Here is a 13,193-nt window from a genome sequence, read left to right on the forward strand (position 1 = left end):
GAAGATGTCCTACAAAAGAAACATGACTTTATACATCATAGATGACATTCCTATCACCAAAGACTCATACATACATCCAACTCCCAACCAAGTGGGGACTGAATCATCTACCCAACCAAGTGGTATACACCAAGAATTTACACATGATAACAACAAGAACATTACTTCATTCATCCTAGGCATAGTGGGGAAACCAAAATAGGCCGTTACATGACCTTGATAAAGGAAATATAAGACATAGAGACAAAGTATCTATAGCAAGACTCTAACAGATATCAGCAACAAACATTAGCAGCAATTGTTAAACATTATTTAGACCAGCACCCATGTTCTCCTTCTGCACCTGTTCCACCTGAAATCAAACCAAATTTTAACCAAGATCTTCTATGATAATGCCAACGATGCATTATTAGAAGAATATATGCTCCCCCTAAATAGATGGTCTCTGTCAGACCCATATCAGACTCTTTTTATCCTGAGCCTGGCCCCATTGCTTTTCTTCAAACCAACATATACACGACTGTACCTTAATAAATCGGTGTATGTACACGGACCCTCCTCATTAGACTCGCGTACAACCACTTTTCTCTAAAGCAGACAAGATTCAACATCAAGATAATGCATCAACTACCCCCAGCTTCTATCTGAGGTATTCAAATGTCTCCCTGGGTAGTGGTTTGCTGAGAATATCAGCGACTTGTTCCTTAGAGGGAACATACTCCAATTTGATCTTTTGTTGAAGCACTTGTTCCTGGAGAAAATGATACTTGATTGGTATGTGCTTATTCTTTGAATGCATGACAGGATTTTTTGAAATATTGATTGCACTTGTATTATCACAAAAAATGGAGATAGGTGGAGTACAAGTGATTTGAAGGTCTTGTAATGTTTGCATCATCCAAAGGAGTTGTGTGCAGCAAGATGCAGTAGCTACATATTCTGCTTCAACTGTAGATAATGCAATAGAACTTTGTTTCTTGCTTAACCAAGATACTAATCTAGGACCCATGAAGAATGCACCACCACTAGTTCTTTTTCTATCATCCACACTTCCTGACCAATCCACATCTGTATATGCATGAAGTGTCAGATCTGTACTTCTAGGATACCATAAGCCATAGTTTTGAGTTCCTTGAAGATACTTGAAAATTCTCTTAACTGCCTGAAGATGAGTTTCCTTAGGATTTGACTGAAACCTTCCGACTATTCCCACTGCATGCATAATGTCTGGTCGGGTACCTATTAGATAGAGCAGACTACCAATCATGGATCTATAGGTTGGATGATGTACTGCTGCCAATTCATCATTTGCGCTGAGGCTACATCTTGTCACCATAGGGGTACATACTGGTTTCAAATCCTCCATCCCATATTTCTTCAAGATCTGCTTGAGATACTTGGTTTGTGATAGAAAAATGCCATATTTGTTTTGTTGGACTTGTAAACCAAGAAAATATGTGAGCTCACCAAGCATAGACATTTCAAACTCTTTCTACATTACTAAGGCAAAATTTTGACTCATGTCTTCTTCATTGCTACCAAAGATGATATCATCAACATACACAACAACAATTAGCAACTTATCATTGTCAATTTTTATATAAATATTGCTATCAGTTGATCCTTTTATAAAACCTTGTTGATGGAGGTACTTATCCAAGCAATAATACCAATCCCTTGGAGCCTTTTTAAGGCTATAGAGAGCCTTTTTGAGTCTGCATACAAGCTTTGGATCATTTCCAAGGATAAACCCATCTGGTTGCTCAATATACACTTCTTCATCCAAGTCTCCATTTAGAAAATTAGACTTCACGTCCATTTGAAATACTTTGAACTTCTGAAAGCTAGAAAGAGCAAGGAACATCCTTATGGCCTCTAGTCTGGCAACTGGTGCAAAGGTTTCTTCAAAGTATATGCCTTCCTGTTGAGCATACCATTTGCAAACAAGTCTGGCCTTGTTTCTAATCACATCTCCATTTTCATTCAGTTTATTTTTGAATATCCATTTTGTTCCTATGACATTCTTATCTTTTGGTCTAGGAACCAACTCCCAAGTGTTATTCTTTTCAATCTGCTCAAGTTCTTCCTCCATGGCTTTTACCCAGCATTCATCTTTGCATGCCTCTCTTTCATTTTTTGGTTCAGTGGAGGAGAGCAATGCTAGATAGCTTAAAGCTTCTGAAATGGTTCTTCTTGTCTATACACCTGCCCCTTTTTGCCCCAAAATTTGAGATTCTGAATGATTCTTCTGAACGTACCTGGATGGAGTCTTTTCTTCTATCCTTATCTGTTCTTCTGGTGCCTCATGGATTTCTTCTTCATCATGAATCTAATTTGATGTTGATGGATAGTTCTCATAATCTTCAAAACCTTCAGATTTTATCTGCCTAGGACTGTTTCCTTCTTCATCAACCTCTACATCAATACTTTCAACAATTTTTCCAAGTCTTTTATTGTAACACTTGTATGCTTTGTTGTGGGGAGAGTAACCAAGGAGAATGCCTTCATCTGATCTAGGTTCAAACTTGCCAAGATTTTCATCAGTCTTCTTGATGTAGCATTTGCTTCCAAAAAATTTGAAGTACTTTACCATGTGTTATAGACATTTTTGTGCCTTACAGCTTTGAGGATGAAATGTCCATAATCCAAGGGATCCAAAGTCCCTAAAAGTGTTGTTCCTGCCCCTAAAGGAACAAGGTCAACCAATGATAGCTTTTCCCAGAAGTTCTCCACCAAAAACTACTCAGAACTAGTCAAATCAGGATCAATTCAGATGCTCCACTAGCTGCCTGCGTTGCAAAGCACCCCAGTACACTAGCTAGGTGCGTTGCAACGCACCTAAATGCACTACCAGGGTGCGCTGAGCGAGAAATGCCAAATGGCAGTGTCATTCCACGAGGTGTACAGACAATGGAAGCTTCCAGAATCTTCCTCAATGACACTTGCCTCACTGAGTTCGACCAAGGATGAGTAAGAGGCTCTCAGCCTCCAAGTGGAAGCAAGAACTGACAGAGAGAAGCCACAAGTCAAAACATAAGCTGACTCATCCTCTCTGCTTACATCTATATATGGATCCCTCATCCCAGAGATCCAGAGGCTGGAATTTTGTACTTTGCAGAGAATTGTTGTTGGTTTGAGATTGAGATTAGTGCATTGGGTGATTTATGCTTTGTTGGAGGTGAGGAAGGGATTCCTTTGCTGGGAGGTAGATGCTGGATCGGGACTCACTTGGTTGTATCTCCTCTTAGACTTTCTTATTATATCAATAAAACTATTTGAGTTTCTCTTACATGCTGTGTATCAATGATGCTTTGTTATATTCGCATGTTTAGCTTAAATCTGATCCTAAGCTAGTTATGAATGTAAATCTATGTCTTGTGTGTAGTTTTCTTCTTCTGTGATCTTGCAGGAACTTGGTGAAGCTGGACCGGTAAGGGAGCAGGCAGCGGGAAAACGAACAAAGAGGAGAGCAATTGGATCAACAAACTAGCGCAAGACACAGGTTAGTTACATCCTTCCTCTTCGTTTACATTTCATAAAGAAGAATACGAAAATAGTTTTCCTTGTTTGTTGCTAAGGCACTGTCACACCTTAGAGTGGGATAGGGGCATTCTGAATAGATACTTTTCCCAACAACAAATTGGCGACTCCGTTGGGGAGCGTATCTAGTTAGTTTATTTGTGTTTCTATTGTTGTTCTTCTCATAAACTTAGGAGTGGCAAATCGAACTGCATTTGCCATTCACAAATGCAAAGTAGAGATCTGCTACTCTAGTCCATTCACTGGGCCTATTTATGATCTGAACAGCTGATCCACAAATGCTCTAATTACCCTTTGTGATAGCTCTTAGTCCTCCTTTAAATCATCCATCTAATTGTACCTTATTGATAGCTTTTATCCGGCCAAAAACCATAGATCAAACTGCAAACCGTGACCCAGAACCCGGAGACAATTCTCGTTTCTGCTTCAGCGCAGGCTCTGTGAAGAGGTTCTGCATTTCAACGCAGGTCCCGAGAGGGCTACCTATGCTGAAATTCAGTTTCTCTGTGCAACAGGTGTGCTGATTAGCCTTTGCCCTGTGCAGCTATGGTTCTATGCTTCATTTTGTTCAGTTTTATCTCTGATTTTTGCAGCCTGTTATCAGTGTGTGTACCTATCTGAAAACCCCTTTTCTTTGCCTTCATTTCGCCTCAGTTGTATAAAAGAAGCTGTATTTGTTTTTGTGTATTTGTTACATCATTTGTAGTTTCCCGTTACAAAAGTAAACTAGTCATACTGTCGCCCTTAGATCTAGACCTGTCGTAAGTGTCGTTTTGATCTTAGGAGTAAGTTTGTTTGCTGTTGACAGTTGATTACGATTTTACTTTTGTCTTTTGGTTTGAATTTGTGAATTTCTAGTGTCGAAACAAGTGTTTATTTCAAAATCATAAAGTGTCGTAATCGTCCTTTTGATTTCAAAAAGAAGCTTGTTTGTGTTTTCACTTGAAATCGAGTTCAAATTTGTACAACAACTTTCTTTTTAGGCATCAATATTAAGAAAGTGAAAACAAATACATGCACAAGTGCATTTTCATTTTGAAAGTTTGTATGATTTGATTTAGGAAAAGTGCATTTATAGTGTGCTCTATGCTCTTTGAGAAAAGATTGTGTCTTTCTTTTCCCCTTGTAGCTAGGATTTTCATTGTTGAAAAGAGATAAAAGCTTGCTTATCATCTTTAGACTGCATTTAGGAATTGTATCTACATCTCGTGGTGATCCAAAAAGGAAAACTTCTAAGAAAGATCAACCTAAAATAAATTGAATGAACTTAACAACGCTTTGTAACTTAACGCACAACATAGAGGTCTAGGCTAGAGATGTGTTCCGGCGTCGTAAAACCTGGTAACTGTTGGCGTCACTGATGGTTGGGTGATTCCTCCTCAGAGACGATAAGTGCCAGTATGGATTGTGCTCCCACGTACCGTCGAGTATATATTGGGAGACCCTTATAGGCTCAAAACCTTTATCCATAGGAAGCCGTGTTGGCCGCCCTACTGATCGCAATGCACTGAACACAACATTCGGGAAGATTGACCCCCCATACCCTAAAAAGTATTCTGCGGTATTGTGATTGGTTTGGCACACCCTCTACCTAGAACTCCAGAGCAGTCCCTTTCGTTCCTTTTCAGACTCCTTAATAGAAAAGGTCCATCTGAGCACTTGTCAGTTCAGGCTCATTAAAAATCGAAGGAGACTAGAGTCATGTTTTGTTTTTTCTCGACTCTTTAAAATTGAAATAGCAAGTTGTGTCTAAAGCATCTAAAAATTCATTTAATTCGGAAACACACTTTCCCCTTTTGTATTTTAGTTGATCGAGTAATCCGCAATCGTGGAAGAAAGTCAATTGAAACCCAATCATTCACGGAGGCTTACGAGTCAATCGTCTTTGTCTCCGGAATCGAAAATAGTACGGACAAAGCAAACTTGTTTAACCGGTTCGAAATCTCCTATTAAAGTTAGAACAAGTGTTCCAACAACATCCGAGATTCCGGTTACTCCAAACATTTCTGGAATCCCTGCCTATACAGAAGAAGTTCGACAGCCATAGAGGGACAGTGATACTGATCCTAGTCTAAGAGTAAACACTTGTGTGACTGAACCAGTTCCATCAGCAACCGGTTTGGAGAGTCTTGCTCCTCAAACATCTGTCGCTGTCGATTCAACCCCTTCTTCGGCACCAGAAATATTTTACGGACCTGACGGTCTTCCCCTTCCACCTGGATTGATTGCGATAGAGGAAATTGTAGAAGATCCACAAGCAAGTACTCCAACACATTTTGGAGTCGGGGTCACTCTATTTCCTTCGGCATCAGAAGTTGTTCCACCACCAGCGGAAGTTCCTATAGAATCGCTAGGTAATATTTTGGATAGACTCAAAATGTCTGAACAACTGACAACATCTAGGACTGTGTCGACTGACACAGCGACAAGAGAACTCCCTGTCATCACTCCGACAATGTTTGCCGGCATACCATCTGTCCCGACTAGCTCACAACCGCTAGAAGGAGTCCATCCATGGGCTATTTCGACAGTATGGTCCGTTCCTGTTTGTTCCTCCGGAATAATATCCGGCAACTCTTATGTTGAGACTCGACAAATTGATCCATTTGGAGGTCAATTTGGGCAATCCAGTCCCCAAGGGCAGACAATCCCCTTGAGTTCCGGATTACCACCGTATGGGGGGCAGTATGCCCTTTCATTACCCCCTCCGGGAGGATATCCATACGGGAGTTCACAACAGTATTCAGGTTATACTGGAGTTACATCAAGTGGTTGGGTACCTATACTACCCCAACAACTAAGGGTTGTATATTCGATGCAACAATGCGTACCTGTATCGAATATAACTACTACACCAGCTATTGTGACAGTGTCACAAGTTCAAATGCTGCCTGTTGTATGTCAACCTCAGATTTCTCAGGTTGTAATGCAACAGCCCCTTGACCCTGTGACTCAACCACAATCGCCAACTGGTGGGGCGACACAGGTCCAAACGGGTACAATTACCCCACACCTTGGTCCAACGGTTAGTATAGCGCAACAGAACATGGCTTCACAACCGTGGCTGGTGCAATACTAACAACCACAATTCCAACTAGTATACCAAGGTTCTGAGTAGCAGATCTTTGCGAACAGTGGACAGCCGTACATTCAAAACGGTCAAAATCAACCACTTTACAATGGTTATGTACACCAACCGTATCAGTTGTACCAGCATCAACTACATTATGCTGGTATGCAAAGGCCAACTGCTCAAGCAATTCCATCGTATCCTGGGTATGCTTCACCTAACCTGAATCAACAGTTACCATTCGTGGCAACTTTAGAGTTACCCGATTTACACCGGTTAACAAACGATCCAATTGCTTACGCCCCTTGGTGGCCAACAATTCCTCATAAACTTCCATCAGATATTCCTAAACTTAATGGAAATCCAAGTGAAGACCCATCGAATCAAGTGATGACATTTCATCTATGGTGTTCATCAAACACCCTAAACGATGATTCGATAAGGCTTCGCCTTTTTCAGAGGACGTTAATGGGTCTAGCGGCAAAATGGTATATTGAATTGCCTAGAGCTTCGTTCGACAATTTCAGTACCTTAGCCACGACTTTTTTAACCCATTTTCAATTACCGATAAGGTATGAAACGGGAACGGAAATCCTAACCAACTTCAAACAGACAATGGCCACTCACATATCTGATCATATACATGAGTGGCGACGTCGTCATAGGATGGTAAAAACATACGTTCCCGATCAGCTATTAGCTGAATGGTTTATCAAGTCATTAGTTCCTGCCATCACGGAAGATGTGGCAAAGGGGGGAGTCGTGACGGAAGAGCAAGTTATCGCTCGTGCGCAATATATGGACTTGGTCTATACTCAGTCTGGCACGCTCTACAACAAAATACCTGACGCCCCTAGACCGGAATTCTCAATTTCTCCTCCTCCTAAATCAAACAATGAATCTCATGCCGGCGATGGTGTGATTGGCACGACAAACGCGAAATCGACAAAGGCCACATCCAAGAAGGCCCATAAGATTTCAGATCAAAATGCAAAAGACGAAATTCTTGCTTCGGAAGTAAATGTCGTATCGACAGATAAGGGCAAAGAAACTAAACAACCAGGAAGCAAGAAGAAACAAGGTAAAGGGAAGAAGAAGAAACAGGATGAATCATCTCCTGAAAAAACTTCTTCAAACCCTCCTGGAAATAGGAAACCAAAAAATCCATGTTATATATGCGATGAGGATCATTGGACCGCAGATTGTCCATACAGAGCTGAGCTTAAGAAATTTTTTAAAAGTTCGAAAACCTCAGCAGTGTTAACTGATCCGTTTCCAAATCCAGGAAAAAATCTGGTTGATAGTGGAAATGCTTCCCCGTCGTAAGCGCTAATGTTGTCGATTTCAAAGCAACAAAATGATGCTTTGATTTTGACAAGGAACAAGGATTACGGGAATCCGCATTTGTCGAACAACAAGGATAAAGATCAACCAAGTAGCTCGACAACAACTTCGACAGAAGTTGTACCACCCATCATTCCTGAATTAACAATAAAACTGCCAAAGGGAGTAGTACACAAGTCGACATTTAATCCTCGCGCTAGAGCGGCGCAGCATTATAACATAGTGGAAGATTTGGCCCAATCGCCATCTGCTATGTCGACTCTTGAAGTACTACAAAATTGCCCATCCCAAAGGCAGGCTTTGTTATCAGCCATTGGTGGGGTTGATCCTAAGGATTCCAATCTTGTGTCCTTCGACCACAAAGGATACGATCCTCAGTTACCAGCCCAACTAGCTTTCCTTATTCAAGTGAAAGCCCTCAACAAAACTGTTCATCGAACAATTATTGATGAGGGGGCATCTACATGTATTATGTCGATGAGTTGCTGGAAAACTTTAGGATATCCAACCTTGTCGTGATCTTCGACTACATTAAAAGCATTCGACGGAAGGACATATACCCCATATGGTATCCTAAATAACTTGAAGGTTGAACTAGGGGGAAAAACAGTAGAAATAGATGTTGAAGTCATCGATGGGAATCTTGATTACAACATCCTACTAGGAAGACCGTGGATATATGCCATGGCAGCTGTTGTGTCGAATGATTTTAGAAAGATTGCATTTCCCTTTCAGGGGGGATTACAATCGTCGACCAACAAAACTTCCTTCCCAATGGTTCACAAGTTACAGGAAGCATTCCCATGATCCATGGAAGCCCCCATTCGCTTCAGAATATCGGAGTAGGCCTACTAAAAGATCCTATACTAATGGGAACTTTTGCTCTTCCACCTCCAATCAACTTGGCGGAAGTAGCGTCGATAGGAACCTGCAATATGATATCTTCCACAAAGATCTCAGAAAACAATATCAACATGGATCATGCAATGGTTTTTCCCCCCAGCCCAATAGAAATATTGTAGCAATCAATGTTTCTAGCATGGGAGGCAAACCCAAATCAACGCTCATTAAGCGTTTGGGTAGATAGGTCTAGAGAATATGGTACCCCTTCAGATCCTTGGTCGCGAGTGCATGGAACCGACGAAGGAATTGTACAATCAATGTTGATTGAAGGAGCCCCATGGAATCATTGCCACCATCATTCCCTTCTTTCGGATTATGAAGAAGATACTCAAGATGACCTTTATCATCCTTCAGTTTTTGAATTCCTATTAAATACTGTAAATATGGTGGATTCCGAGCGAAACTTATCCAATATTGAAGAGACTATCGCCATAAATATCTCGACTAAAACGGATGTTGTAGAGAATATTTATGTCAGAAAATGTTGTTCTCCTTCAGAACTGGAAATATACAACGCTCTTTTTCGCGAGTTCAGAGATGTCTTTGCTTGGTCATATGATGAAATTCCAGGCATTGACTCGAGTATCGTTGAACACGAAATTAAGATGTATCCAGATGTCAAACCGGTATGACAACGGCTCAGGCAGGTGCACCCCAAGAAAGCCGCTTCCATTAAGGCAGAAGTTGAAAAACTTCTCCATGCTGGTTTCATCTACCCGGTTCCTCTAACCGATTAGGTATCGAATATTGTCCCTGTTATGAAGAAACAAGGGACAATCAGAGTGTGTGTCGATTATAGGGATGTAAATCAAGCTTGTCCGAAAGACAACTACCCTACACCCTTCATCGACCAGATAATTGATGAATGCGCTGGATGCGAAGTCTTTTCGTTCATGGATGGATTTTCTGGGTATAATCAAATAAATATCCGCCCACAGGACCAGTCAAAGACTGCATTCATTTGTCCATGGGGCACATTCGCATATCAAAAATTACCCTTTGGTTTAAAGAACGCAGGGGCGACCTTTCAGAGGGCAATGAATTATGCCTTCCATGACATCAAGAACATCGTTCAACCATACCTCAACGACCTTCCGGCTCATTCGCAAAAGCGGACTGATCATCCGCAGCATTTAAGAGCAATATTTCTATGTTGCCAACACTACAAGATATGAATCAATCCACACAAATGTGTATTTTGCGTTGGTTCTGGTCGTTTACTTGGCTTTGTAGTCTCCAAGGATGGGATTCGTCTCGACCGGTGCAAGGTCCAGGCAATCATAAATTTGCCTCCACCTTCAAATTTGCTTCAGATTCAGAAACTCCAAGGGAAATCAAACTTTCTGAGGAGGTTCATTCCAAATTACGCCGAACTTGCTAAAGGTTATACACGACTTTTGAAAAAGGAGGTACCCTTCGTCTGGGATCAGGTTGCGCAAGCTTCTTTTGATGCTTTAAAAGATTCCTTAATAAAAGCATCATTAATGTACGCCCCCGATTATCAAAGAGATTTTAACCTGTATCTGGCTGTAGCAGATACAACCATCGCAATGGTTTTAGTTCAAGAAGTCGATGGAATTGAACACCCTATATATTATTTAAGTAAAAACTTAAATGATACAGAAAGCAAATATTCTTATGTTGAAAAACTAGCGCTTGCAGCTGTTCAAGCGATACAAAGATTTCGACACTATGTCCTCTTTCGGAAGACTACCATTCTGTCAGATTGCAACCCCATGACTTATATATTGTCGTGACAGTTGCTGGGGGGCAAATATTCAAAATGGATAGCAATCCTTCAAGAGTTTGATTTGGAACTTGTAAAATCCAAATCAAAGAAAGCTCTAGTTTTTGCGGAATTATTATGCAATCTCCCATCGTCGTCCAACGATGAAACATCTGAAGAATTAATCGTGGACGAGAATTTGTTTCTGATATCCACAAGCAATGAGTGGTATGGAGATATAATAATTTATCTCCAAACCCAAAAGTTTAGGCCTAACACCTCTCACTCTAAACAGAAACCTATACGATACCAAGCAAAAGACTACATGATCGTCGGTGATACACTTTACCGTCATGGTATCGATACAGTTCTGAGAAGGTGCCTCACCCATGAGGAGGCCGAAAAAGCCCTAAATGAGTGTCATTCAGGGGCCTGTGGGGGGCATCAATCTGAATATGCTACAACAAAAAAAATCTTACGAGCAGGATACTTCTGGCCAACCATGTTCAAAGATTGCATAACCGCAGTCAGAAGTTGCCATGCTTGTCAAATTTTTGATAGCAAAACTAGAATACCTCCCGCACCTTTACAACCAATAATTGCTATTGGGCCTTTCGCCAAATGGGGCATCGATTTCATGACATGTAACCCCACCTCGACCGGTGGGCATGGGTATATTATAGTCGTCGTTGACTATTTTACCAAATGGGCCGAGGCGAAGCCTACATTAGATAACACTGGTGAAACAACTGCCCTTTTCTTTTTCAATCATGTAGTCGCCAGATTCGGTGTACCACAGGCTATAGTCACGGATCATGGATCGCATTTTCGCAATCACATGATGCTCGAATTAGCTGCCAAACTAGGATTGTCTCACGACAGCTCTACTCCGTATTATCCGCAAGCCAACAGACAAGTTGAAGCGATCAACAAGGTCCTGAAGCGTATGTTGCAAAGGATGATTAGAGTTCACAAAAGAAGGTGGCACCTAATCCTGTACTCAGGCTTGTGGGCTTACAGAACATCGGTAAGGAACGCGACTGGGTTCACACCCTTCCAACTGGTATATGGCCTAGAAGCAGTCTTACCAGTCCAGTGCGAAATCTCGTCTCTTAAACTCGCAATCGACCTCCTCCCCGGAACTTCAGAAGAAGAGGCCCGTTTCTTGGAATTAATCCAATTGGATGAAACCCGTCGTGATGCCGCTTTGGCTAACGAAGCCCATAAGAAACGAGTCAAGGCGCAGTTCGGCAAAAATGTCAAACCCCGTGTCTTCTCAGAAGGTGACTTGGTCTTGCTTTACGACCAAGAATCCGATAAATTGGGAGCTGGTAAATTTAATTCTTTATGGATGGGCCCCTACATTGTTAAATGAGTGTTAGCAAAAGGAGCCTACGAGTTAATGGATTATGATGGAATTCCACTGGCGCAACCTCGTAATGGGTTGTACCTCAAGCGTTACTATGCTTAAATAGTAACCAATGTGCTTTTGTTGTATTTTGTTTTCGCTAAAGTGGTCGTTTTGGTCGAGTAATCCACCTTTTTACATTTATTGCAGATGTCAAACCTTTTGGAGACATGTGTTGGATATGCCAACGGAGCGAGTCGTAGTTCGCAGAACCTATCCTCCGCAGCCTGGGCCATTTTTGATCCAAGCGGCGAGTTAGTAAGTTTCAGAGGTGTATGTATCGGTCAATCAACGAATAACATCGCTGAGTATAGCGCGTTGATAGAACTTCTCTCTGATGCCATCACCCATGGTATACGTCGACTAATCGTCAGGCTAGACTCACAACTCGTAATACTACAACTCAATGGTATATATTCCGTCCGAAACCCAGCCATTTATCGCATGTTCCTAAGGGTTAAGATTTTGGAAAGACAATTTGATTTGATTCAATATCAACATATTTCCAGAAACTTAAACACATTAACCGACTCATTAGCGAACTATGTGTTAGATAGACATTTGCGACATTTATAAAAAGAAACACATCATCAATGTTTTACATGTGGATCATATAACTCAACCAGAATAAAACCCTGAAAATCAAAATATATATATAGCTGTTTATGGTTTACATATAATGTTCTGTAACCAAGACAAAATCGGTCACATGACCCAAAAACTCAAAATGCTAGGGGGCACCCTAGTCTAATGATGCTCGTGATAGCAAGTCACGGCCTGTGCGATCATGCGTAAGAGACGAGTCCATCGTCTAGGCACACCAGTAGTATGCCGCTGCAACTGCAAAGGTAACTCGTCGATCCTCACATCTGGAATACCGAGAGTAAGGCTCTCAACCTGCTCCTGCACAGCTGTGAGAGTCTCGGCCACATCAAGGTCACGAAGGATAACCCTCCCAGCGGCCTCTCCTGCTGGGGCAGCAGCTGGCACTCTCAGGCGAACTACTGGACGAACAGGACCAACATCTGCATGCACACATGAGTTTGATTAAAGTATTGATAGAATAAAGCACAAGGACATTATAAATAAAAACAGTAAACAATGATATGGTCAAACATTTTACCAATAGTGCCCCACTGCTCGCCATCCGGCAGTACTAAGTCCGGATCACCCCGGAAGTCCATGCCAACATATGGATACTC

Source organism: Pinus tabuliformis, chromosome 9 (genome assembly GCF_031772625.1).
Source record: "Pinus tabuliformis cultivar Carrire ecotype Pingquan chromosome 9, CPIR1, whole genome shotgun sequence".
Taxonomy (NCBI): domain Eukaryota; kingdom Viridiplantae; phylum Streptophyta; class Pinopsida; order Pinales; family Pinaceae; genus Pinus; species Pinus tabuliformis.